Raw genomic sequence first — 27,520 nt, 5'->3', positions numbered from 1 at the left:
CACTTTTAGAAATATCAACATTTATTTTCAGTATTCATTTCAATGAAAGAACAACAAACCAAACAATCACAGGACAGGGTAGGTGTAAAGTGCAAAATCATTTGGTGTCAAACTAGTTAGGACTTCCTATTTTCATAATTTTCTGCTATCTAGAGCTCCACTGGGTTCAAACTATTATTGCATTTTCACAGAAACATTCTGATGATTTCCGCCTGTATGGTGACAACCATAACAACATTATTGTTACAAAAACACATCAGAGTAATGTGAATCAATTCAAAACCCCTGTCAACAACTCCCTCCCGTAGAACTTTACACACATAGAATAACTAGCCATGTCTTGAATCTTGTAGACATCTCTCCTCCAACGCTTATCCTCATGGTTGTCGGAAGCACATCTGTAAATGCACAGACAGCAGGATAATTGCTTCCATGTTCTGAACACTATAGTCAAGAAAGCAGTCGTTTATGTCCACAGGAGTGTCCACAGATGTCCATTGCTTCCCTGTGGCACCACTTTGTTCATCATTTGTTTTCAAGCATGATATGCTGACTTTGTCACCTGTCCAATAAATTAGAGACCTGCTATGTATTTTCCAGTGATGGAGTATCATGTATGGTGACCACTGTCGAATTACTCCCCGTACTCTGCTGCTCCAAGTTGTTTTGGTCCAGGCTACTTAGTTCCACACGGGGTAGCCGGAATCCATTTTCTGACATACTACCTGACAGAGCAAAGCTGCCAGACAGATAGCTGGCTCCTAGATTTCCCAAGGGTATGCTGGTCTGCATTGTAGAGGAAGACATCTTCTGACGAGGTGGACCTTTGGATCCCCTACCCAGCACTCTGGAAGCATGTGTCCACCTTGTGAAAGGGAAAGACGTTTGAATATGTTACGTTTTTTATCCAAATGCCTTAAAAAGAATTGTCCTAAATTATTCTATTCTATTCTAAAAGTCAACTTTAGGACCCTGAGATTTCCCTGACCTTGTCACCTGACCAGGAAAAACTCTAGGCCCACATACTGTAGTTATAAATTGCATTTTTAAATATTAGTTCATTTCTAATGAATAATCAGGAAAAGTCAGCAACATCTGCATTAGGACAACATATACAGTCAATACCATCTGGATTAGAACAACATATAATCTGGATTAGGACAACATACAATCTGGATTAGGACAACATATAATCTGGATTAGGACAACATATACAGTCAATACCATCTGGATTAGAACAACATATACAGTCAATACCATCTGCATTAGGACACCATATACAGTCAATACCATCTGGATTAGGACAACATATATTCTGGATTAGGACAACATATTTTTATTTTTAAAATTTTTATTTAACCTTTATTTAACCAGGTAAGCTAGTTGAGAACAAGTTCTCATTTACAACTGCCAAGATAAAGCAAAGCAGTACGACAGAAACAACAACACAGAGTCACATGGAATAAACAAGCGTACAGTCAACAGTCATATACAGTCAATACCATCTGGATTAGGACAATATATACAATTCAATAGTAAATGTGCTAAAATGTTATTTGTTATAGCACAGATATTTTCTGAGATGAAATGTTCAGAAGCATCAACATCACCAGTGTGCTGGAGTTTTATGGCAGGGGAAACAGTGTTGCAGTAGTCTAGTGTGAGGGGTTATGGCAGTAGTCTAGTGTGAGGGGTTATGACAGTAGTCTAGTGTGAGGGGTTATGGCAGTAGTCTAGTGTGAGGGGTTATAACAGTAGTCTAGTGTGAGGGGTTATAACAGTAGTCTAGTGTGAGGGGTTATGACAGTAGTCTAGTGTGAGGGGTTATGGCAGTAGTCTAGTGTGAGGGGTTATAACAGTAGTCTAGTGTGAGGGGTTATAACAGTAGTCTAGTGTGAGGGGTTATAACAGTAGTCTAGTGTGAGGGGTTATGACAGTAGTCTAGTGTGAGGGGTTATAACAGTAGTCTAGTGTGAGGGGTTATAACAGTAGTCTAGTGTGAGGGGTTATGACAGTAGTCTAGTGTGAGGGGTTATAACAGTAGTCTAGTGTGAGGGGTTATGACAGTAGTCTAGTGTGAGGGGTTATAACAGTAGTCTAGTGTGAGGGGTTATGACAGTAGTCTAGTGTGAGGGGTTATGACAGTAGTCTAGTGTGAGGGGTTATGACAGTAGTCTAGTGTGAGGGGTTATGACAGTAGTCTAGTGTGAGGGGTTATGACAGTAGTCTAGTGTGAGTGGTTATGGCAGTAGTCTAGTGTGAGGGGTTATGGCAGTAGTCTAGTGTGAGGGGTTATGACAGTAGTCTAGTGTGAGGGGTTATGGCAGTAGTCTAGTGTGAGGGGTTATGACAGTAGTCTAGTGTGAGGGGTTCTAACAGTAGTCTAGTGTGAGGGGTTATGACAGTAGTCTAGTGTGAGGGGTTATGACAGTAGTCTAGTGTGAGGGGTTATGACAGTAGTCTAGTGTGAGGGGTTATGACAGTAGTCTAGTGTGAGGGGTTATGACAGTAGTCTAGTGTGAGGGGTTATGACAGTAGTCTAGTGTGAGGGGTTATGGCAGTAGTCTAGTGTGAGGGATTATGACAGTAGTCTAGTGTGAGGGGTTTTGACAGTAGTCTAGTGTGAGGGATTATGACAGTAGTCTAGTGTGAGGGGTTATGTCAGTAGTCTAGTGTGAGGGGTTATGTCAGTAGTCTAGTGTGAGGGGTTATGACAGTAGTCGAGTGTGAGGGGTTATGTCAGTAGTCTAGTGTGAGGGGTTTTGACAGTAGTCTAATGTGAGGGGTTATGGCAGTAGTCTAGTGTGAGGGGTTATGACAGTAGTCTAGTGTGAGGGGTTATGGCAGTAGTCTAGTGTGACGGGTTATGACAGTAGTCGAGTGTGAGGGGTTATAACAGTAGTCTAGTGTGAGGGGTTATGTCAGTAGTCTAGTGTGAGGGGTTATGACAGTAGTCGAGTGTGAGGGGTTATGACAGTAGTCTAGTGTGAGGGGTTATGACAGTAGTCTAGTGTGAGGGGTAATGTCAGTAGTCTAGTGTGAGGGGTTATGTCAGTAGTCTAGTGTGAGGGGTTATGTCAGTAGTCTAGGGTGAGGGGTTATGACAGTAGTCTAGGGTGAGGGGTTATGTCAGTAGTCTAGTGTGAGGGGTTATGTCAGTAGTCTAGTGTGAGGGGTTATGACAGTAGTCTAGTGTGAGGGGTTATGACAGTAGTCTAGGGTGAGAGGTTATGGCAGGGGAAACGGTGTTGCAGTAGTCTAGTGTGTGGTGCGGGAATAATGACAAGCGAACCTGGGGAGCTTTGTGTTCACATTGCCTTAAAAAAGGCACCCGGGTCGCGAAATTCAAGCGAACAGAACTCAGACCAACTCCAGAGATGGTTTCAGTTCAGTTCGCTTATTTATTTATTTTTTGTTGACGGGTCTGAGTTCCTTTGGCATGTTCACGCTGAACAAAAAATTAAGTGAACCACACTGAGATCACAAAGATTGGCTGAAAGGAACTAAGTGTGAAAACACCCTGAGAATGTCATGGAGGCCTATTTATATGGAATGCAGCCTGACCTGTTGTACGTCTTCAGGATGACAAGCAGTATAGTTAAGACGATAATTATACCAATGACGATGACCGCAATCATAGCCCCTGAACCTGGAAGAAATGAGCAGAGAGGTAACATGTTATTTATTAGTGACAGTGAATGGTAATTTAGTATACTGTCATCAACATTCCTTCGTCAGCCATCTTGCATACTGTGTTGAGCCTCTCATTGTTGATAGGTAGCATAGTTAGGAGGGATTGTAGATGTATCCTTGAGTGAAATAGTTAACTACTGAATCTTTTTTAATTTGAACTCCAAATAAAATGACGTGGGAAAAACACACACACTAACTTACAGTACGCACGACACACACACACACACACACACACACACACACACACACACACACACACACACACACACACACACACACACACACACACACACACACACACACACACACACACACACACACACACACACACACACACACACACACACACACACACACACACACACACCAATGGAGGACGGCTCATTATAATGGCTAGAACTGAACGAATGGAATGGCATCAAACCATGTGTTTGATGTATTTGACAGCATTCCACCGATTCCCCTCCAGCTATTATAATGAGCCTTGTCCTCCCCAATCAAGGTGCCACCAACTTCCTGTGACACCCACTTACTCTGAATGAGTATTTGTTGTTTGGACTTGGTATTTGAGACGACTGTAGTGACGTTGGTCTCAGGTGAGACAGTTGAAGTCATCTTCAACAATATCCTGTGCAGAGAGAGAAAACACGCAGTTATATGATACGTTCAAGACCTGCAGTAAAACCTTCACATTGAGCATGATGTTTATTTCTTCTTTATTTAACTAGGCAAACCAGTTAAGAACAAATTCTTGTTTACAATGACGGCCTACCAAAACGCTAAAGGCCTCCTGCGGGAACCGGGGCGGGGATTATAAAAAATATATATATATATATATAGGACAAAACACACATCATGACAAGAGAGACACCACAACACTACACAAATAGAGACCTAAGACATCAACATAGCATGGCAGCGACACATGACAACACAGCACGGTAGCAACACAACATGACAACTATATGGTAGCAACACAACATGGCAGAACCATCACATGATAGCAGCACAAAACATGGTACAAACATTATTGGGCACAGACAACAGCACAAAGGGCAAGAAGGTAAAGACAACAATACATCACGCAAAGCAGCCACAACTGTCAGTAAGTGTTCGTGAGTTTGCCGCGGCAGGTAGCCTAGTGGTTAGAGCATTGCGCCTGTAACCGTAAAGGTTTCTAGATCAAATCGCTGAGCTGACAAGGTAAAAATCTGTAATTCTACCCCTGAAAAAGACAGTTAACCCACTGTTCCTAGGCTGTCATTCTAAGTAAGAATTTGTTCTTAACTGACTTGCCTAGTTAAATAAAAAATGATGTAATGAAAAAATGGAGATAAAACTGTCCAATTTGAGTGTTGTTTGCAGCTCTTCCAGTCGTGAGCTGCAGCGAACTGAAAAGAGGAGCGATCCAGGGATGTGTGTGCTTTGGGTACCTTAAACTAAATGCAACTGACAGAATGGGTGTTGTATGTGGAGGATGAAGGCTGCAGTAGGTATCTCAGATAGTGGGGAGTGAGGCCTAAGAGGGTTTTATAAATAAGCATTATACAGAGATGAGTATACAGAGATGACCAGTTTACAGAAGAGGATAGAGTGCAGTGATGTGTCCTACAAGGAGCATTGGTGGCAAATCTGATGGCCGAATGGTAAAGAACATCTAGCCGCTCGAGAGCACCTTTACCTGCCAATCTATAAATTATGTCTCCGTAATCTAGCATGGGTAGGATGTCATCTGAATCAGGGTTAGTTTGGCAGCTGGGGTGAAAGAGGAGCGATTAGGAAACTAGATTTAAACTAGTGGTGTGGGGGCTGTGCTTTGGCAAAGTGGGTGGGGTTTTATCCTGCCTGTTTGGCCCTGTCCGGGGGTATCATCGGATGGGGCCAAAGTGTCTCCTGACCCCTCCTGTCTCAGCCTCCAGTATTTATGCTGCAGTAGTTTATGTGTCGGGGGGCTAGGGTCAGTCTGTTATATCTGGAGTATTTCTCCTGTCTTATCTGATGTCCTGTGTGAATTTAAGTATGCTCTCGCTAATTCTCTCTTTCTCTCTTTCTTTCTCTTTCTCGGAGGACCTGAGCCCTAGGACCATGCCTCAGGACTACCTGGCATGATGACTCCTTGTTTTCCCCAGTCCACCTGGCCGTGCTGCTGCTCCAGTTTCAACTGTTCTGCCTGCGGCTATGGAACCCTGACCTGTTCACTGTGATTACTATTATTTGACCATGCTGGTCATTTATGAACATTTGAACATCTTGGCCATGTTCTGTTATAATATCCACCCGGCACAGCCAGAAGAGGACTGGCCACCCCTCATAGCCTGGTTCCTCTCTAGGTTTCTTCCTAGGTTTTGGCCTTTCTAGGGAATTTTTCCTAGCCACCGTGCTTCTACACCTGCATTGCTTGCTGTTTGTGGTTTTAGGCTGGGTTTCTGTACAGCACTTTGATATATCAGGTGATGTAAGAAGGGCTATATAAATACATTTGATTTGATTTAACCTTAGCTTGCAGCTTTGATATGTGCTGAGAGAAGGACATTGTACCGTCTAGCCATACTCCCAAGTACTTGTATGAGGTGATTACCTCAAGCTCTAAATCCTCAGAGGTTGTAATCACACCAGTTGGGAGAGGGGCATTCTTCTTACCAAACCACATGAGCTTTGTTTTGGAGGTGTTCAGAACAAGGTTAAGGGTAGAGAAAGCTTGTTGGACACCAACAAAGCTTTGTTGTAGAGAGTTTAATACAAAATCCGGGGAGGGGTCAGCTGAGTATAAGACTGTATCGTTTGCATATAAATGGATGAGAGAATTTCCTTCTGCCTGAGCTATGTTGTTGAAGTAAATTGAGAAGAGCGTGGGGCCTAGGATCGAGACTTGGGGTACTCCCTTGGTGACAGGCAGTGGCTGAGACAGCAGATATTCTGACTTTATACACTGCACTCTTTGAGAGAGGTGGTTAGCAAACCAGGCCAAAGACCCCTCAGAGACACTAATATTCCTTAGCCGGCCCACGAGAATGAAATGGTCTACCGTATCAAAAGCTTTGGCCAAGTCAATAAAAATAGCAACATTGTTTAGAATCAAGGGCAATGGTGATCGATAGGACCTTTAAGGTTGCAGTGACACATCCATGACCTGAGAGGAAACCAGATTGCATACCAGAAAGAATACTATAGACATCAAGAAAGTCAATCAGTTGATTATTGACAAGTTTTTCCAACACTTTTGATAAACAGGGCAAAATAGAAATTGGCCTATATCAGTTAGGATCAGCTTGATCTCCCCTTTAAATAAAGGACGCACCGTGGTCGTCTTCCAAGCACCTCAGACTCAGTGACCGCGTGCAGTGAGAAACTTTGTAGCGGGACAGGGGAAAAAGAGGGAGGAGCATCGGGGCTAGTAGCATTAGAAGGGGTGGGAGGTGAGGACATGTTGGACGGGCAAGGAGGCATTGCTGAGTCAAATAGAAATCCTGACTTAATGAAGTGATGATTAAAGAGTTCCACCATGTGCTCCTTGTCAGTAACAACCACATCATCAACATTAAGTAACATGGGCAAGTGTGAAGAGGAGGGTTTATTCTCCAGCTTTTCAACCGTTTTCCAAAACTTCTTGGGGTTAGACCCACAAAGAGAGAACTGCTCCTTAAAGTAACTAACTTTGGCCTTCTGGATAGCCCGAGTGCACTTATTTCTCATTTGCCTGAACGAGAGACAGTTAGCCTGAGTGTGCATGTGCCAAGCCTTTCGCCAAATGAAATTCTTGAGGTGGAGTAACTCTGTTTTTAATTATAATTTTATTTATGGGGGCGTGTTTGTTAACAATTTCACTGAAAATATCAAAAAAGAAGGTCCAGGCATCTTCGACAGAGGGGATCAAGCTGATTCTATACCAATTTACAGAGGCCAGGTCATGAAGGAAGGCTTGCTCATTAAAGTTTATTTAGCAAGCGTCTATGACAAATCAGGACAGGTCGTTTCACTGAGCAGCCATTACGAACACAGGCTGTAAAACAGTGATCACTAAGGTCATTACAGAAAACACCAGACTGATATCTATCAAAATTATTTGTCATACTCTGATAAAAATGTAGGCAGTCCCATTGCTTTAGGACTTGGTCAAGTGGTTTAAGCATGTCCCAGTTTAGGTCACTTAGCAGGACAAATTCAGACTTAGCGTAAGGGGCCAGGAGAGAGCTTAGGGCAGGTAGGGTACAGGCCGGTGCTGATGGTTGACAATAACACCCAGGAACAGTCAACAAAGAGCTATTTGAAAGTGTAATGCTTAAATCCAGCAAATCAAATTGTTTGGGGACAGACTTGGTGGAGACAACCGAGCACTGAAGGTGTTCCTTGGTAAAGATTGCTACTCCACCACCTTTGGAAAATCTGTTTTGCAGAAAAACATTATAACCAGAAATATTAACATCAGTGTTCAAAACACTCTTTTTAAACCACATCTCAGTAATGACCAACACATCTGGATTGGAGCTGTGAACCCACACTTTCAATTGATACATTTTATGTAACAAACTTCTAGTGATAACAAGCAGAAAACCCAGGCTTTTACTAGAGCAGAAATCAGTGAAGCAGAAATCAGAGCACAAGTCAGAATTGGGGCTAGCAACAGTAGTTGGGCCAGGATGTACGCGCACATTTCCAGATATCATCAGCAGTAATACAATCAGGGCACGGCATAGTACAGGGAGAGCTCTGCAGTGTTGCTTTTCTATGACATTTGAATGTGCATCAAATGGCAACAAGATCATATTGTACAGAAATTTCATCAAGTAACATGAATACAAAGCCAGTGAGAGGTGGTTAGAATAGAATGGGAGGCCAAGAGTCTGTGTAACCAATAGAGAGTCAGAGTCCTGAGTGTGGGAACAAACATAGTCTGTCCCACGGTCGGGTAAACAAGCAAGTTCATAGTCAACACGCAGGAGTCATGAGGCAAATAGCATAAAGCACAAGAAAGAAATATAACGACTTGGGGCTAGCCTTTGTAAGTTCAAAGAGTCACAACAGTGCGTCGCCCAAACAGTGCGTATGTGCTGGAGGCGAGCGAAAGCTCGGAGAGAGGGGGGAGTGTGGCAGGGTTTCCTGTACCAGACAGGGGGAGACAGGCCATGGCAGACAGTGAACGGATCACAAGGTGGAATCCAAGCAGCAGTGCAGCAGGCAACGGGAGTAGGTGTCACACCCACTTGGGAGAAGCTTTTTTCAGGAGGCAGATTCCTTAAAGAAAATCCCAGCTAGCTAGCTAACGTAGCTAGCAAGTCTCTGTCCACTGTTTTTTTCCACGTAGAAAAGGAAGTCGTTAGCTAGCTATATCTCTTCAGTTTCGGCGAATGGTCCTTTACGACATCCAAACAAAGTTGTCCTGTGGCTGTTGTATTTTTGGAGATTGCAAGGAGGATATCTTCTGATGTGATCAAAGCAACAATATTGTTTCATAATGAGGTAATTTACAATTGAAGTGTCCTGGCTGGATATCTTCAAAATAGAGATGAATCCAAGGGGTACTGTATTGTAATGACCTCTGCACAGAGGGAAGGGGCTTCAATGAAGGGGCTTCAAAGGCCTCTGCATTTGGATGGGGGAGGCTGTGAAACTCTCTTGCCATAGTTGGGCTCAATGGCTTTGACGTCTCTCACTTCACACCTCAGTGCTAATTGAAGTTGCATCCGGATCTGTTCTGTCCTATAGCAAGCTTGGTAGCCTTAACTTAGCATTCAGTCCTTATAAAGTAAAATATATCTTTGTCATTTATTTTTCTTCTTGGCTTTAAAAGTAAACTCAGCAAAAAAAAGAAACATCCTCTCACTGTCAACTGCGTTTATTTTCAGCAAACTTAACATGTGTCACGGCCGTTGTTCAAGGAACACCAAAGCGCAGCGTGGTGTGAGTACATATTCCTTTATTATATGACGCCGACAAAAACAAGAAACAATCCAAAACAACCGTGAAGTTAAAGGGCTATGTGCCACAAACAAAGTTAAACTCCCACAAAGACAGGTGGGATAAAGGGATACCTAAGTATGGTTCTCAATCAGAGACAACGATAGACAGCTGTCCCTGATTGAGAACCCTACCCGGCCAAAACATAGAAATAAAAATAATAGAACTAAATAACATAGAATACCCACCCCAAATCACACCCTGACCAAACCAAATAGAGACATAAAAAGGATCTCTAAGGTCAGGGCGTGACAACATGTGTAAATATTTGTATGAACATAGCAAGATTCAACAACTGAGACATAAACTGAACAAGTTCCACAGACATGTGACTAACAGAAATGGAATAATGTGTCCCTGAACAAAGGGGGTGTCAAAATCAAAAGTACCAGTCAGTATCTGGTGTGGCCACCAGCTCCATTAAGTACTGCAGTGCATCTCCTCCTCATGGACTCCACCAGATTTGCCAGTTCTTGCTGTGAGACATTACCCCACTCTTCCACCAAGGCACCTGCAAGTTCCCAGACATTTCTGTGGGGAATGGCCCTAGCCCTCACCCTCCGATCCAACAGGTCCCAGACGTGCTCAATGGGATTGAGATCCGGACTCTTCGCTGGCCATGGCAGAACACTGATATTCCTGTCTTTCAAGAAATCATGCATAGAACGAGCAGTATGGCTGGTGGCATTGTCATGCTGGAGGGTCATGTCAGCATAAGCCTGCAGGAAGGGTACCACATGAGGGAGGAGGATGTTTTCCCTTTAACGCACAGCGTTGAGATTGCCTGCAATGACAACAAGCTCAGTCCGATGATGCTGTGACACACCGCCTCAGACTATGACGGACCATCCACCTCCAAATCGATCCCGCTCCAGAATACAGGCCCCAGTATAACGCTCATTCCTTCGACAATAAACGCGAATCCGACCATCACCCATAGTGAGACAAAACCGCGACTCGTCAGTGAAGATAACTTTTTGCCAGTCCTGTCTGGTCAGCGATGATGGGTTTGTGCCCATAGGCCCTATTGCCGGTGATGTCTGGTGAGGACCTGCCTTACAACAGGCCTACAAGCCCTCAGTCCCTCTCAGCCTATTGCGGACAGTCTGAGCACTGATGGAAGGATTGTGCATTCCTGGTGTAACTCGGACAGTTGTTGTTGCCATCCTGTACCTGTCCCGCAGGGGTGATGATTGGATGTACTGATCCTGTGCAGGTGTTGTTACACGTGGTCTGCCACTGCAAGGATGATCAGCTGTCCATCCTGTCTCCCTGTAGCTCTGTCTTAGGCGTCTCACAGTACGGACATTTCAATTTATTGCCCTGGCCACATCTGCAGTCCTCATGCCTCCTTGCAGCATGCCTAAGGCACATTCACACAGATGAGCAGGGACCCGTGGCATCTTTCTTTTGGTGTTTTTCAGAGTCAGTAGAAAGGCCTCTTTAGTGTCCTAAGTTTTCATAACTGTGACCTTAATTGCCTACCGTCTGTAAACTGTTAGTGTCTTAACGACCGTTCCACAGGTGCATGTTCATTAATTGTTTATGGGTCATTGAACAAGCATTTAAACCCTTTACAATGAAGATCTGTGAAGTTATTTAGATTTTTACAATTTATCTTTGAACGACAGGGTCCTGAAAAAGGGACGTTTCTTTTTTTGCTGAGTTTAGCTTCAGACTAAACATTACTCACTCAGTTCCAGGTTGGATTGTGTTTACAGGTTTCTGTTGTGCTTATTTTGCTGGTTGTTGCTGTACATTTGCTAGAGCATTTGCTGTATAGACCTTGGAAATAAGAATCATTGGTAGTAGGACTACAGTTTGGCCCATTAAAAAGGTAAAAACATGTCCTACAAAGTGGCTATATGTTCATTTTACTTTCACCTCGGTTATTGTAAGATGATTGCTAATGAACTTGGTGCTTGGCGTCTCCCTGCGAGAGAGTCTGTCATATTAACGATGTACCTGCTGCACAGGTATTTTGAAATCTTAGCATGGAGGCTATTCAGTCATAGGAATGATATGAAACTTGACTTGAGTCAGAGTCATTCAATTGACATGAGTCAGAGTATGAGTCATGAATCATTTATGAGCCCAAGAGCCACCTGAGTCATGCCTGCCATATCCTCACCAACAGAATGGGCGTGGGAGAGCGGACAGAGGAAGACAAAATTCAAGTGGGCGGAATCAATGAACACATTCCAAAAGCCACAGGAATAAAGTTGGCCTACCTTGGGAAGTTGGCCTACCTTGGGTCGTTGGCCTACCTTGGGACGTTGGCCTACCTTGGGAGGTTGGCCTACCTTGGGAGGTTGGCCTACCTTGGGGAGTTGGCCTACCTTGGGAGGTTGCTCTACCTTGGGCAGTTGGCCTACCTTGAAAGGCATTTAAACATTTCTGGGGGGAATGGCCCTAGCCCTCACCCTCCGATCCAACAGGTCCCAGACATGCTCAATGGGATTGAGATCCGGGCTCTTCGCTGGCCATAGCAGAACACTGACATTCCTGTCTTGCAGGAAATCATGCACAGAACGAGCAGTATGGCTGGTGGCATTGTCATGCTGGAGGGTCATGTCAGCATGAGCCTGCAGGAAGGGTACCACATGAGGGAGGAGGATGTCTTCCCTGTAATGCCTGATCATGAACTATTAATAGGACCAAGACAATAAAGATGAGAGATGTTGTGTCTCTCCTTGTTCAACAATGTTGATTGTACAGTTTACAGAACAATGTAAATGGCACAGTCAGCACTATCTATTTTGGCACGGAACCTTCCCTTTACAAAGGCCACATTTCCCTTCAAAATTCCCTTTCTAAATGCTGGTTTGAGGTGCTCGCTCTAAATTAGAAACTGCTGCGTAGTTTGAGGTCCTCGCTCCAAAAGCCTTTCAACAAACTAAGGAAGGAATAAGTGAGCAAAGCAAGTAATAGGGGCATCTGTTAATCTGACCTACTGTAATTAACCTTAACCCTACGGGCTGTAATGTATATTTACTATACAGGGTGGAGAAATGCATAACGCTTGGAAAATGAGGATTCTTGACCAATCATGTTTATGAATCATGTTTATGTTGTCATGCTGCGTCATGCGGTTTCTAAGCCATTCGCTACACACTCCCTTCTAGAAAGTCAGGGTATGAGTCGAAAAACTGCTTATTTTCTTCAAAAGTTCATAATGTCACGATTTCAAATAAAATCAATCAAATTTATTTGTATTTGTTACATGCGCCAAATGTAGACTTTACAGTGAAATGCTTCCTCACAAGCCCTTTACCAACAATGCAGAGTTAAAAAGTAAGAACATTAACAAATAAAAATAGGAAATAGTAGTACAATAAATACCAATAACAAGGCTTTATACAAGGAGTACCGGTACCCAGTCAATGTGCAGGGGTAAGAGGTAGTTTAGGTAATATATACATGTAGGTATGAGTAGCAGCAGCGTTTGTGAAAGTGTGTGTTTCTGTGTGTGTGGGGAGGGGGGGGGGGGGGGGGGGGCATCATACAAGGGTGAAAGTAAGGCGGTGTGGTCCGAAAAGGCTTCCAGGCAAAATAAATACTTGGGAAAACATGAGCCTATCACAATAATTAAAACAAAATGTAAAAAAAATAAATAAATCTGTAGGCTATTAAGCTACACCATTATTCATCATTAGGCATGAAAATTAGGGAATGGACTTGAAAACAGGTTGTATAGCCTACGTTCCAAAATGCGATTTGGTTCGATGAGAACGCAGAAATTTAGCCAAGTCAGAGATGAATGGCCGACACCGAGACACGCGAGGACAGAGGTGGAGGCATTAATTCTGGCCTAATGATGATCGCCAAATGTCATGAGACTTTGTGGTGTTTTGTGTAACAGATGACTCTTTCCATTTACCATTGTTTAGAGGCAGGAAATATGTTGCTAGCGGAGGAACGTACGCAGACGGCTTGTAAAGGAGCCCTTTGAAGTGATGGTTTGACAATCAGATGAAAACATCATGACTGGTTGTGTTTATGCCACAATAAAAGGTAATACGTTTAAAAAAAAAGTTAAATGACAAATCTTTACATTGAGGCCCACAGATCCTATTGAATTAATAGAGGTTCTATATGGAATTCTATGATTGAGCTTATGCATACATAGGAGGTCCCCAACCGGAAAGAAATTAAATCTACTTTCACCCCGTGAATATGCACGTGTGTCTTTTGGAGTGTCACTGTAAGTATGTGTGAGTGTGCATAGAGTCAGTGCATAGAGTCAGTGCATAGAGTCAGTGCATAGAGTCAGTGCATAGAGTCAGTGCATAGAGTCAGTGCATAGAGCCAGTGCATAGAGTCAGTGCATAGAGTCAGTGCATAGAGCCAGTGCATAGAGTCAGTGCAAAATAGATACTCAGAGTAGCCATTTGATTAACTGTTCAGCAGTCTTATGGCTTGGGGGTAGAACCTGTTCAGGAGCCTTCTGGACCCAGATTTGGAGAGAACAGTCTATAGCTGGGGTGGCTGGGGTCTATGATAATTTTCCTGGACTTCCTCTGACACAGCCTGGAATAGAAGTCCTAGATGGCAGGGAGCTCAGCCCCAGTGATGTACTGTGCAGTCCGTACCACCCTCTATAGCGCCATGTGGTCGGATGCAAAGCAGTTGCCATACCAAGCAGTGATGGAGCCAGTCAAGATGCTTCAATGGTGCAGCTGTAGAACCTTTTGAGGATCTGAGGGCCAATGCCAAATCTTTTCAGCCTCCTGAGGGGGAAGAGGTGTTGTCGTACCTTCTTCATGACTGTGTTGATTTCAAAGCTAGAATGCCGTCAGAAAGTATTCATACCCCTTGACTTATTGCACATTTTGTTGTGTTACGGCATGAATTCAAAATGGATTAAAACAAAAAAAAATCTCAGCCATGTATACACAATACCCCATAATGACAAAATGTAACTCGGCACTCTGGAACATTCACTGTTTTCTTGGTAAGCAACTCCAGTGTAGATTTGGCCTTGTGTTTTAGGTTATTGTACTACTGAAAGCTGAATTCATCTCACAGTGTCTAGTGGAAATCAGACTGAACCAGGATTTACTCTACAATTTTGCCTGTGCTTAGCTCCATTCCATTTCTTTTTTATCCTGAGAAGCTCCTCAGTCCTTGACAATTACATGCATACCCATAACATGATGCAGCCACCACTATGTTTGAAAATATGGAAATTGGTACTCATTAATGTATTGTATTGGATTTGGCCCAAACATAACACTTTGTATTCAGGATAAAAAGTGAATTGCTTTGCCACATTTTTTTAGGCATTACTTTAGTGCCTTGTTGCAAACAGGATGCATGTTTTGGAACATTTGTATTCTGTACAGGATTCTTTCTTTTCACTCTGTCCATTAGGTTAGTATTGTGGAGGAACTACAATGTTGTTGCTCTATCCTCAGTTGTTTTCTCCTACCACAGCCATTAAACTCTGTAACTGTTTTAAAGTCACCATTGGCCTCATGATGAAATCCATGAGAAGTTTCCTTCCTCTTTGGCAACTGAGTTAGTAAGGATACCCATATCTTTGTAGTGACTTGGTGTATTGATGCACCATCCAAAGTGTAATTAATAACTTCACCATGCTCAAAGGGATATGTAATGTCTGCTGTATGTATGGGGTACAGAGATGAGGTAGCCATTAAAAAATTATGTTAAACACTATTATTGCACAAATAGTGAGTCCATGCAACCTTTTATGTGATTTGTTAGGCACATTTGTACTCCTCAACTTATTTAGGCTTGCCATAACAAAGGGGTTAAATACTCATTGACTCAAGACATTTCAGCTTTTCATTTTTAATTCATTTGTAAAAGAATAAAATAAATGAGAAACATAATTCCACTTTGACATTATGGGATATTTTGGCATTATGGGGTGTGTAGGCTAAATCTAAATTTAATCAATTTAAAATTCAGTCTGTAACATACCAAAATGTGGAAAAAGTCAAGGGGTGTGAATACTTTCAGAAGGCTCTGTATACAATATTAGGGAGAACAAGTTAATAGTAAACATCTCATGCTTAAGTTGGGTGGTTGAGCTAGCGCCCAAATGACTCCTTAAAGGAGTGCTCTCCTTGACCCAGAATGCACTGCGCGGTCTATTGAAAATAAACGGTTTGTATTCTCACAGGCGTTATGGCTAATGCTAATAGGTTTAGCATCTCCCCCTTTCTTAGAATATTAGTAGATTACTGACTTACTCCTAGTGCTCAAAGGGATAGCTTACTTAAAAAAAAAAAGTTTATGTATATTTTCAACATGCTCCAGGAAATGCTTGCCAGCTAAATACCAAAACTAAAAAAGACTTGGATGAAATTACAACACCCTAAGTTAAGCTAATACTTCTTAAACGTGAACTTAAAAGTGAACTAATCAAACAGTAAGTGTGTTTTGTGTAACAGCTTCCTCCAGTAACCTGGCTGCTGGGTTATTGTGTGGCGGCTACTAAGAGTTCAAAACAATTCAATCTGAACGGGGTGCTTCAAAAGATAACAACATTTGCATCGGCTATAAAAAGCTGAAAACCCTGGAACACGGATGAGCAGCCTTTGTTCCATTATATTCAGCTAGTACTACACCCGCACTCTCTCTCGCACACACACGGAAGCTTGCACACACGTTAAGGGAGAGGTTATTTTCCTGGCACCATTACGCCAGGGGCCCTCACCTCCACAACGACGAAACAGCCTACAAGGAGGAAGTGAGGGCCCTGCTGGAGTGGTGCCAGGAAAATAACCTCTCCTTCAACGTCAACAAAAGGAAGGAGCTGATCGTGGACTTCAGGAGACAGCAGACGGAGCACGTCCCCATCCACATCGACAGGGCTGCAGTGGAGAAGGTGAAAAGCTTCAAGTTCCTCAGCGTGCACATCACTGACAATCTGAAATGGTCCACCCTTACAGAAAGTGTGGTGAAGAAGGCGCAGCAGTGCCTCTTCAACCTCAGGAGGCTGAATAAATGTGGTATGGCCCTTAAGATCCTCACAAACTTCTAGAGATGCACAATTGAGAGCATCCTGTCTGGCTGTATCACCACCTGGTTTGGCAACTGCACCATCCGCAACCGCAGGGCTCTCCAGAGGGTGGTGCGATCAGCCCAACGCATCATCAGGGGCACACTGCCTGCCCTCCAGGACATCTACAGCACCTGACATCACAGGAAGATCATCAAGGACCTCAGCCACCCGAGTCACGGCCTGTTCACCATGCTATCATCCAGAAGGCGAGGTCAGTACAGGTGCATCAAAGCTGGGACTGAGAGACTGAAAAACAGCTTCTATCTCAAGGCCATCAGACTGTTAAATAGTCACCACTAACTGGCCTCCGCCCAGTACCCTGCCCTGAACTTAGTCACTGTCACTAGACAGATACCACACGGTTACTTTACCATGTACCTTAGAGGTTGCTGCCATATGTACATTCATACAACAATGGTCACTTTAATAATGGAACACTGGTCACTTTATGAGTGGTTGCTGCCCTATGTATAATGAACAAAAATCTAAACACAACATGTAAAGTGTTGGTCCCATGTTTCATGAGCTGAAATAAAATATGTTCATTATGCACAAACAGCTTATTTCTCTCAAATTTTGGCCACAAATTTGTTTACATACCTGTTAGTGAGCATTTCTCCTTTGCCAAGATAATCCATCCACCTGACAGGTGTGGCATTTCAAGAAGCTGATTTAAACAGCATGATCATTACACAGGTGCAGCTTGTGCTGGGGACAATAAAAGGCAACTCTAAAATGTGCAGTTTTGTCACACAACACAATGTCACAGAAGTATCACGTTTTGAGGGAGCATGCAATTGGCATGCTGACAGCAGGAATGTCCACCAGAGCTGTTGCCAGAGAATTTTATGTTAATTTCTATACCATAAGCTGCCTCCAACGTCGTTTTAGAGAATTTGGCAGTACGCCCAACCGGCCTCACAACCGCAGACCACTCCACATCCGGCTTCTTCACCTGCGGCATGGTCTGAGACCAGCCACCCAGACATCTGATGTAACTGTGGGTTTACACAACCGAAGAATTTCAGCACAAACAGTCAGAAACCGTCTCAGGGTAGTTCATCTGCCTGCTTGTTGTCCACACCAGGGTCTTGAACTGACTGCAGTTCGGCATCGTAACCAACTTCAGTGGGCAAATGCTCACCTTCAAAGGCCACTGGCATGCTGGAGAAGTGTGCTCTTCACACATTTCAACTGTACCGGGCAGATGGCAGACTGTGTATGGCGTGTATGGCGTCGTGTAGGTTAGCGGTTTGCTGATGTCAACATTAGGAACAGAGTGCCCCGTGGTGGCGGTGGGGTTATGGTATGGGCAGGCATAAGCTACGGACAACAAACACAATTGCATTTTAGCTATGGCAATTTGAATGCACAGAGATACCTTGACGAGATCCTGACGCCATTGACATGCCAATCATGCGCCGCCATCAACTCATGTTTCAGCATGATAATGCACAGCTCCATGCCATAAGGATCTGCACACAATTCCTGGAAGCTGAATATGTCCCAGTTCTTCCATGGTCTGTAAACTAACCAGATCATTGAGCATGTTTGGGTATTCTGGATCAACGTGTACGACAGCGTGTTCCAGTTCCCGCCAATATCCAGCAAACTCGCACAGCCATTGAAGAGGAGAGGGTCAAAATTCCACAGGCCACAATCAACAGCCTGATCAACTCTATGCAAAGGAGATGCGTCGCGCTGCATGAGGCAAATGTTGTGAGACAAGTGTTTCTCTACATCCGCAATAACATCTGCTAAATATGTGTATGTGACCAATAACATTTGATTTGATTTGACACACCCACCCACCCACCCACCCACACACACACACACACACACACACACACACACACACACACACACACACACACACACACACACACACACACACACACACACACACACACACACACACACACACACACACACACACACACACACACACACACACTCAGAGAGAGAAAAAAAAAGTCAGCCCCATTCCTAGCTGATTACATTCAAATGGCTTCACCACCACAAAACATGCAAAACACAATTTCATGACAGCAAGAATATTTTCCACGCTGGGGGCGTAGATAGCTACCTCCTCTCCTAATGCAAGGAACTGAGCAGGGCAGAACCCGGGAGGCCCCACATCTGTTTTCCATAAATCAAAACTTCTGTCCAAAGTGATCAACATGTTGGAAGTCAATGTACATGCAGACACTGTGTCTCTGCTCCACAGTTATCAGTACAACAACCTCATAGTAACTCCCTCCCAAAATAGTAACAGCCAATAAAGTAGGCCATAAAAATTTTATTAAATGTTTAACAGCTTACTTTTTTTTAAGTGAGGGGAGGAATTAAAACGGTAATAAAAAAAGTAGAACTTGTTAAAATTCCCTTGCAACCTTAGTTCAGCACCTATAAAAAAAGGTGCTATCTAGAACCTGAAAGGGTTCTTCAGCTGTCCCAATAGGAGAACCCTTTTGGAACCCTTTTTCTAAGAGTGGTGACCTAATCAAGATATTTTAGCCTCTTGTGGAGGCTGAAAGGGGCATAGTTCATCCATAATCCGAGAGGAAGTTGTGTATCTCTTTACTGGAAGCCTGAAGACATGCTCTACTAGTACAACATTTCACATTTTCGGATTTTATTGTTGAGAAAAGTAAAGGATGGCATCCGTTAGATATTTTATTAAATTTGCAGTATTATAAACTCAGCAAAAAAATAAACGTCCTTTCACTGTCAACTGCGTTTATTTTCAGCAAACTTAACACGTGTAAATATTTGTATGAACATAACAAGATTCAACAACTGAGACATAAACTGAACAAGTTCCACAGATATGTGACTAACAGAAATGGAATAATGTGTCCCTGAACAAAGGGGGGGTCAAAATCAAAAGTACCAGTCAGTATCTGGTGTGGCCACCAGCTGCATTAAGTACTGCAGTTCATCTCCTCCTCATGGACTGCACCAGACTTGCCAGTTCTTGCTGTGAGATGTTACCCCACAATTCCACCAAGGCACTTGCAAGTTCCCGGCCATTTCTGTGGGGAATGGCCCTAGCCCTCACCTTCCGATCCAACTGGTCCCAGATGTGCTCAATGGGATTGAGATCTGGGCTCTTCGCTGGCCATGGCAGAACACTGACATTCCTGTCTTGCTGGACATCATGCATAGAACGAGCAGTATGGCTGGTGGCATTGTCATGCTGGAGGGTCATGTCAGGATGAGCCTGCAGGAAAGGTACCACATGAGGGAGGAGGATGTCTTCCCTTTAACGCACAGCGTTGAGATTGCCTGCAATGACAACCATCCGACCATCACCCTTGGTGAGACAAAACTGCAACTCGTCAGTGAAGAGCACTTTTTGCCAGTCCTGTCTGGTCCAGCGACAGTGGGTTTGTGCCCATAGGCGACGTTGTTGGTGAGGGCCTGCCTTACAACAGGCCTACAAGCCCTCAGTCCAGCCTCTCTCAGCCTATTGCGGACAGAGCACTGATGGAGGGATTGTGCGTTCCTGGTGTAACTCGGGCAGTTGTTGTTGCCATCCTGTATCTGTCTCGCAGGTGTGATGTTCGGATGTACCGATCCTGTGTAGGTGTTGTTACACGTGGTCTGCCACTGCGAGGACGATCAGCTGTCCGTCCTGTCTCCCTGTAGCGCTGTCTTAGGCGTCTCACAGTGTGGACATTGCAATTTATTGCCCTGGCCAGATCTGCAGTCCTCGTGCCTCCCTGCAGCATGCCTAAGGCACATTCACACAGATGAGCAGGGACCATGAGCCTCTTTCTTTTGGTGTTTTTCAGAGTCAATAGAAAGGCCTCTTTAGTGTCCTAAGTTGTCATAACTGTGACCTTAATTGCCTACCGTCTGTAAGCTGTTAGTGTCTTAACGACCGTTCCACAGGTGCATGTTCATTAATTGTTTATGGGTCATTGAACAAGCATGGGAAACAGTGTTTAAACCCTTTACATTGAAGATCTGTGAAGTTATTTTGATCTTTACGAATTATCTTTGAAAGACAGGGTCCTGAAAAAGAGACGTTTCTGAGTTTAGATAGGCACTAAACCTGAGGGAAAAGTACACAGCACATATCCTAAAACACAAGCCAGTCGAGTATTGCCCCCATTTTTTCAGACCATGGCCTCCATGCAGTCTGTTCTCTAGCTCGGGAGATCAAGTTAGATTTAACACACAGATCTGAAGTCTTTATAAAGTCAGTCACTATGGAGACTTTGACTGTAAAACAATCAGAAATTAATATTATCCGCGTCATCATGTTAGCCCTAATTACATAGATATTTACAGTTGGTAAGAAAGGAAGAACAATGATTCTATGACGCCAGATCCTACTCCGTCTCAAGATCTTTAATTCTTGGTAATACACCCTTGTTCAAACAAAAACTCAGTAACATAATAGAAAAGTTAGTCTAAGGATCAGTGCAGAACCTCCTTGGTCAACCATTCTCTGTATTGTTGTCATCTCATGCTAACTTAGTGGTCAGGGGTTAGCATTAACAGCAGCCAGATAAACAATACCAAAGCATGGATTGTGTCTCTCCTTGTCCGAAAACTAAGTCATTTTGTAGTTTGTAGTCTTTTAAATCAGCCATTTTCTGTGTTGCCCATGGTTATGACAGAATCAAGTCAGTATTGCTGTCTCAGCCAATATCTGAGTTTATTTAGAACCTCTCAGGTTAACAGAGTCCAATCACCACCACTATCCTCACTACATTTGTGATAGCACATGCCATGTCCTAATAAGCAAGTTACCTATACTGATCTGATCCTGGACCTGCCTTACCAACCAACACACTAAACTAAAACCATCACAACAAGATTTAAAAAGATGGCTTCTGGGTACTTTTTGCCAGGCAACACCCACTGCCAGGCAACACCCACTGCCAGGCAACACCCACTGCCAGGCAACACCCACTGCCAGGCAACACCCACTGCCAGGCAACACCCACTGCCAGGCAACACCCACTGCCAGGCAACACCCACTGCCAGGTTCACCCACAGGTCAGCCAGCTGGATTCCACTTCCAGGGCCACTTCCTATTGGATAAGATCCACTTTTGAGCTGGTCAATCAGGAAGGTGAGATGCGGTTTACGACCCCCACGCATGGCTTTCCCATGAAACCCAGCTGACGATGGAGACAGAGATGTGACCTTTCTCAGTGCTTTGGATGCACGGCTGGAATGAGCTAATGTATTGGAAGACAGTTAGTTGGTGGTCTATTCAAAGCGGATGAGGATGTGCCTTGTACTAAAACTATGAAGGGCTCCAAAGAGGGTTCCCTCCATTGACACATTGTTCAAGGTTTCGACCGAGCACGTGCAAGAGGTTTAAACAAAATTACAACAATTTGACTCTCAACTGTTTGAAACAATATCTCAGGCAATAATCAATTAGTCTTATTTTCAGACAGTCAAAAGAGAGAATAATAGACCTCAACTAACGCTTCCAATTCCAATTTCACCATTCTTTATCTGTTGGCTTTAGTCTGCAGGAAGTATTACAAAACTAGGTCTCTGTTGGTGACTCAACATTAAATCATGGGCGAAGCAGGGCGATTAGTAATTACATATTTATCAGCTTGGCTATTCACTGAGGTGACAGCCATTAATAACTAACGATCACATGTTGTATAGATGAGTCATGGACGTTGTATGGATGTTCCCTGGACGTTTGGAGATCAATAAATGAACAGATGACATCAAAATTGAAACATGTTCTGTTTCAGTAGTACATTACACAATGAGCTCAGGAAAGGAAGTAGGCCGATACAACAATGCCCTACCAATCATCTGCATTTATTCAACAACCAATAGTCTACTGAACATAAAACTGACTATAAACTCTGACTTCAACTGTACCTTTTGTTCTATTTGCTGTTCTTCCTCTTTCTCCATCTAACCCCTCTCTAACCCTGTCTGACCCCTCTCCAACTCCACTGTGAACCCTTCTGACCACTCTCTATCCACTCTCTGACCCCTTCTGACCCCTCTCTAACCGCTCTCTGACCCATCTCTAACCCCTCTCTGACCCATTTCTAACCCCTCTCTGACCGTCTCTGACCCCTCTCTGACCCCTCTCTAACCCCTCTCTGACCCCTCTCTAACCCATTTCTAACCCCTCTCTGACCCCTCTCTAACCCCACTCTGACCCCTCTCTAACCCCTCTCTGACCCTTCTCTAACCCATTTCTAACCCCTCTCTGACCCTTCTCTAACCCATTTCTAACCCCTCTCTGACCCTTCTCTAACCCAGTTCTAACCCCTCTCTGACCCCTCTCTAACCCTCTCTGACCCCTCTCTAACCCATTTCTAACCCCTCTCTGACCGTCTCTGACCCCTCTCTAACCCCTCTCTGACCCTTCTCTAACCCAGTTCTAACCCCTCTCTGACCCCTCTCTAACCCTCTCTGACCACTCTCTAACCCCTTTCTGACCCTTCTCTAACCCATTTCTAACCCCTCTCTGACCCTCTCTGACCCCTCTCTAACACCTTTCTGACCCTTCTCTAACCCAGTTCTAACCCCTCTCTGACCGTCTCTGACCCCCTCTAACCCCTCTCTGACCCTTCTCTAACCCAGTTCTAACCCCTCTCTGACCCCTCTCTAACCCTCTCTGACCACTCTCTAACCCCTCTCTGACCCTTCTCTAACCCAGTTCTAACCCCTTTCTGACCCTTCTCTAACCCAGTTCTAACCCCTCTCTGACCCCTCTCTAACCCTCTCTGACCACTCTCTAACCCCTTTCTGACCCTTCTCTAACCCATTTCTAACACCTCTCTGACCCTCTCTGACCCCTCTCTAACCCCTTTCTGACCCTTCTCTAACCCAGTTCTAACCCCTCTCTGACCCCTCTCTAACCCTCTCTGACCACTCTCTAACCCCTCTCTGACCCTTCTCTAACCCAGTTCTAACCCCTTTCTGACCCTTCTCTAACCCAGTTCTAACCCCTCTCTGACCCCTCTCTAACCCTCTCTGACCACTCTCTAACCCCTTTCTGACCCTTCTCTAACCCATTTCTAACACCTCTCTGACCCTCTCTGACCCCTCTCTAACCCCTTTCTGACCCTTCTCTAACCCATTTCTAACCCCTCTCTGACCGTCTCTGACCCCTCTCTAACCCCTCTCTGACCCTTCTCTAACCCAGTTCTAACCCCTCTCTGACCCCTCTCTAACCCTCTCTGACCACTCTCTAACCCCTTTCTGACCCTTCTCTAACCCATTTCTAACCCCTCTCTGACCGTCTCTGATCCCTTTCTGACCCCTCTCTAACCCCTCTCTGACCCTTCTCTAACCCAGTTCTAACCCCTTTCTGACCCTTCTCTAACCCAGTTCTAACCCCTCTCTGACCCTTCTCTAACCCAGTTCTAACCCCTTTCTGACCCTTCTCTAACCCAGTTCTAACCCCTCTCTGACCCTTCTCTAACCCAGTTCTAACCCCTTTCTGACCCTTCTCTAACCCATTTCTAATCCCTCTCTGACCGTCTCTGACCCCTCTCTAACCCCTCTCTGACCCTTCTCTAACCCAGTTCTAACCCCTTTCTGACCCTTCTCTAACCCAGTTCTAACCCCTCTCTGACCCCCACATGTATGTGGCTTATGTAATGTATGCTGTTCCACAAAGCTAATATCCCCTCCATTTCCCTCAGCAAACAAATATGGTTGTATTGTTCTTTTCATACAATTTACTTCCAACAGACAATTTAGTTTCCTCAACAACAGAAAGCCCTAGCATTGTTAACTGGTTAGACATTCTATACACAGTACAATGAGCTGAGCAACCTAACCCTTAATCAAATGCAGGTCTGAGTCAATATTGAACAAGTCAATCAAAGACAGTGAGCTCTGAGGCTGTAATATGGCACAGGTGCAGCTAGTCGCTCCTCATATAATGTCACGCAGCTATAACATCAACGATGTTCGGGCTCCTCGGCACACGCTAAAACTACAGAAACGTTTGTTGACTCCTAGTTTTCCACTGCAGGTTTGATTAATTGTTTCCAAAGCAGTTCACCGTTCACCTATAGCCCATTTTTCAGGCCCAAGTGTCTGTGTCCTTGAAAGGGCTCCATCTAGTCCCCGGGCACACAAGCCTTTCCTGAGAGGCTAAGAGATCACTCCTAGAAGTGACGAGAATATATTGAATCCAAATCCAAAATTTAATGATGTAATATATTAATATTTGTAATGGTAAAATGTATTAAATGTATCAACAGGGATTTCTGGCAGTATAGATACACAGTATAGATATACAGTATAGATATACAGTATAGATACACAGTATAGATATACAGTATAGATACACAGTATAGATATACAGTATAGATACACAGTATAGATATGCAGTATAGATACACAGTATAGATATACAATTGACTATTGTTATATGTGATACATATACTCTGAAACTGTACAACAACAAAAAAACACTTGAGCATGTCTTTGTGTTGTGAAAAGGGTGTACCTGCGCAGTGACTTCATTCAGTTCAGAATGTATTGTTAGCAGCCTTTCTTATGTCGGGACAAAAATACATTTATAGTATTTCACATAAAGGAGACTGCCAACGATGAACTGTGCAACAAACAAGACATTCATCTCGTCCTATCTAACACTGTTTATCGGATAGTAGACACATATTGAGTTTATCAAACCACTTATACATAAGGGAAGTGTGAGTTGAAAAGCACAAAAACAAAGGCTAGATTACATTTTCTTTAGCAGCTGGAAAGTAGAATGACAGGTCACGGATCTACTTTTAGAACAATACAGAGAGGAATCAGTCTTCATATATAAGAAAATGAACACATTTCATAAATCCAAGGCTATGGAAATAATTGTTAATGGTAAAAAAAAAAAAAGTAGTTAGTAGTTAAAGAAAGATAGAATGGCTTTGGTGTTCCACCTGACACTCACCTGCTGCCTGGCCGTCGTCACGTCGTCTGGGATCCCCCCTCTCGGTTACCCGGTTCTATCCCACTCCCAGATTAGCTTGTCTGAGAGCCAGTATTGTGACCAACTCACTCACAGATACAGCAGACACTGGTAGAGATATAGTATATGGGAAAGAAAGTGAGAGACAGTTCCCTTTGTCACAACTTTTCCTCTTTTCAGATTGCTCAACTAACTGTCTCCGCTGTCTGTCAAGTTCTGTCCCAGACCATTCTTCCAGGAGCCTCAAAAGCAGCGCCTGGCACCCACTCCCTCAGCCGAGGGGGGGCATAGTCCACTCAGAGACCGTTGTAGCTGGGGAAGGGGATTGGGGAGGGGGGGAGGGGGGGAGTGGGATACAATGGCGGTCGAAGAAGAAGAAAATAAATCACAAAATCCCACGAGACGCAGAAACCACAGAAACTACGCGCTATACACACAGGGGAGGAAGAAAAAAAAGCACAACAGAATGTCAGATGGTTTCTGTTACTTCTCTGTGGAGTGTGTGTGTGTAGGCTGGTAATGCTGGTAAGTGTAATCCAGAGCAGCTGGTTTTTCAGGTCTGCTTGCCTGGCCCTAGGCATTGATGAAAACGACACACCTCCAACCTCAGGGTAACTGACTAGCTAGCCATACCTCCACTCCAGTCTGCCTACCTGTCTCAAATACCCAGGATTTCTCAATGGCATCCCACACAGAGGGTGTGGCTGTGTGTGAGTATCTCATGTGTGTGTGTGTGTGTGTGTGTGTGTGTGTGTGTGTGTGTGTGTGTGTGTGTGTGTGTGTGTGTGTGTGTGTGTGTGTGTGTGTGTGTGTGTGTGTGTGTGTGTGTGTGTGTGTGTGTGTGTGTGTGTGTGTGTGTGTGTGTGTGTGTGTGCCCCAACTTCTGAAGAGCAAAACCATTACAGTCCATGTAAGGATGGAAGCTATGCTGTAACTATGTAAATGCAGTGTGAAAAAGAAGAACAAATATTTGCTGGTAGTAAGTCGCTCTGGATAAGAGCGTCTGCTAAATGACGTAAATGTAAATGTAGTGATTTAAAACTACTCCAAATGGAGTGCAGCCTCCCCTACATCTAATAAGGAAGCAAATAAAGACTGTGCCTGTTATGTGATATTGTTTCACGATTCGGCGTACCACAAAGTTATAATAAAGATAGGGGGACACTTTTCACCTGGAAGATAATGAAATAATTGTGTGACGTGATGCAAGTTAAGAGAAATTTGCATGTACCGTTTCACCTGGCAAGTTCTGGACTTGTAGAACACTACAATGGTGTTCTGAAAAATAAAACGGACAAAAAAATATGTGCTCAAACAGGACTTACCTGGGTGGATGTGCTACCCATCGCCATGTTTCAATATGTTTCACCTCAGTCCAGGAAACTGGCCTCAGTTCACATGAGGTACTGATGGCCCATCGCTTGAGGACCCCCGCGTCACCACCAGCTACAGTCCCAGATCTGCATCTGTTGGATGACACTATGATGAAGTACTGTATAGCTCTGACCAACTGTATTCCAGCTGTTCACTCACAGGTCTCTGCTGCCCAAACTCCCATTGATGACCGTCCCCATCCCGATCTCCAGCCTGGAGATTGCGTAGTGGTCAGGAGGCAACAAAAAGGTAAAGAACCTTTAAAACCCAGGTGGAAGGGACCACTTCTGATTGCCCTCACCACCCCAACAGCGGTAATGTGCATAGGGAGACACCTGGTACCACACCTCCCACTGTAAGCAAGTAGCAGAGCCAGAAGAAGACTATCTAAAAGAAGAAGATGTTACTCCTTTTACTCCTACAAGAAGGGTCACTCTGCTTACCCTGGCTGTGGGCATCCTCTGGGTGGTAGCAGACTTTGAGCAAGAGGCAGGTGAACGTGCTAGTAACCTCTCCCCTACATCTCT

At 44.1% G+C, this 27,520-nt stretch overlaps 1 long non-coding RNA gene across 1 annotated transcript; it reads right to left on the bottom strand.

Annotated features, from left to right (window-relative positions):
• LOC139553890 (uncharacterized) lies at window positions 1–26,200 on the bottom strand. The gene is made up of 4 exons (XR_011670752.1): window positions 25,602–26,200; window positions 4,227–4,321; window positions 3,565–3,649; window positions 1–865 (listed from the first exon to the last, which is right to left on the bottom strand). It is a non-coding gene; the product is annotated as an uncharacterized lncRNA (long non-coding RNA).
• Window positions 26,201–27,520: the final 1,320 nt, after the last annotated feature.

This window comes from Salvelinus alpinus, chromosome 25 (assembly GCF_045679555.1).
Source record: "Salvelinus alpinus chromosome 25, SLU_Salpinus.1, whole genome shotgun sequence".
Classification (NCBI taxonomy): Eukaryota; Metazoa; Chordata; class Actinopteri; order Salmoniformes; family Salmonidae; genus Salvelinus; species Salvelinus alpinus.
The sequence above is the reverse complement of the archived record's forward strand: the minus strand, read 5'-3'. Positions and strand labels throughout refer to the sequence as shown.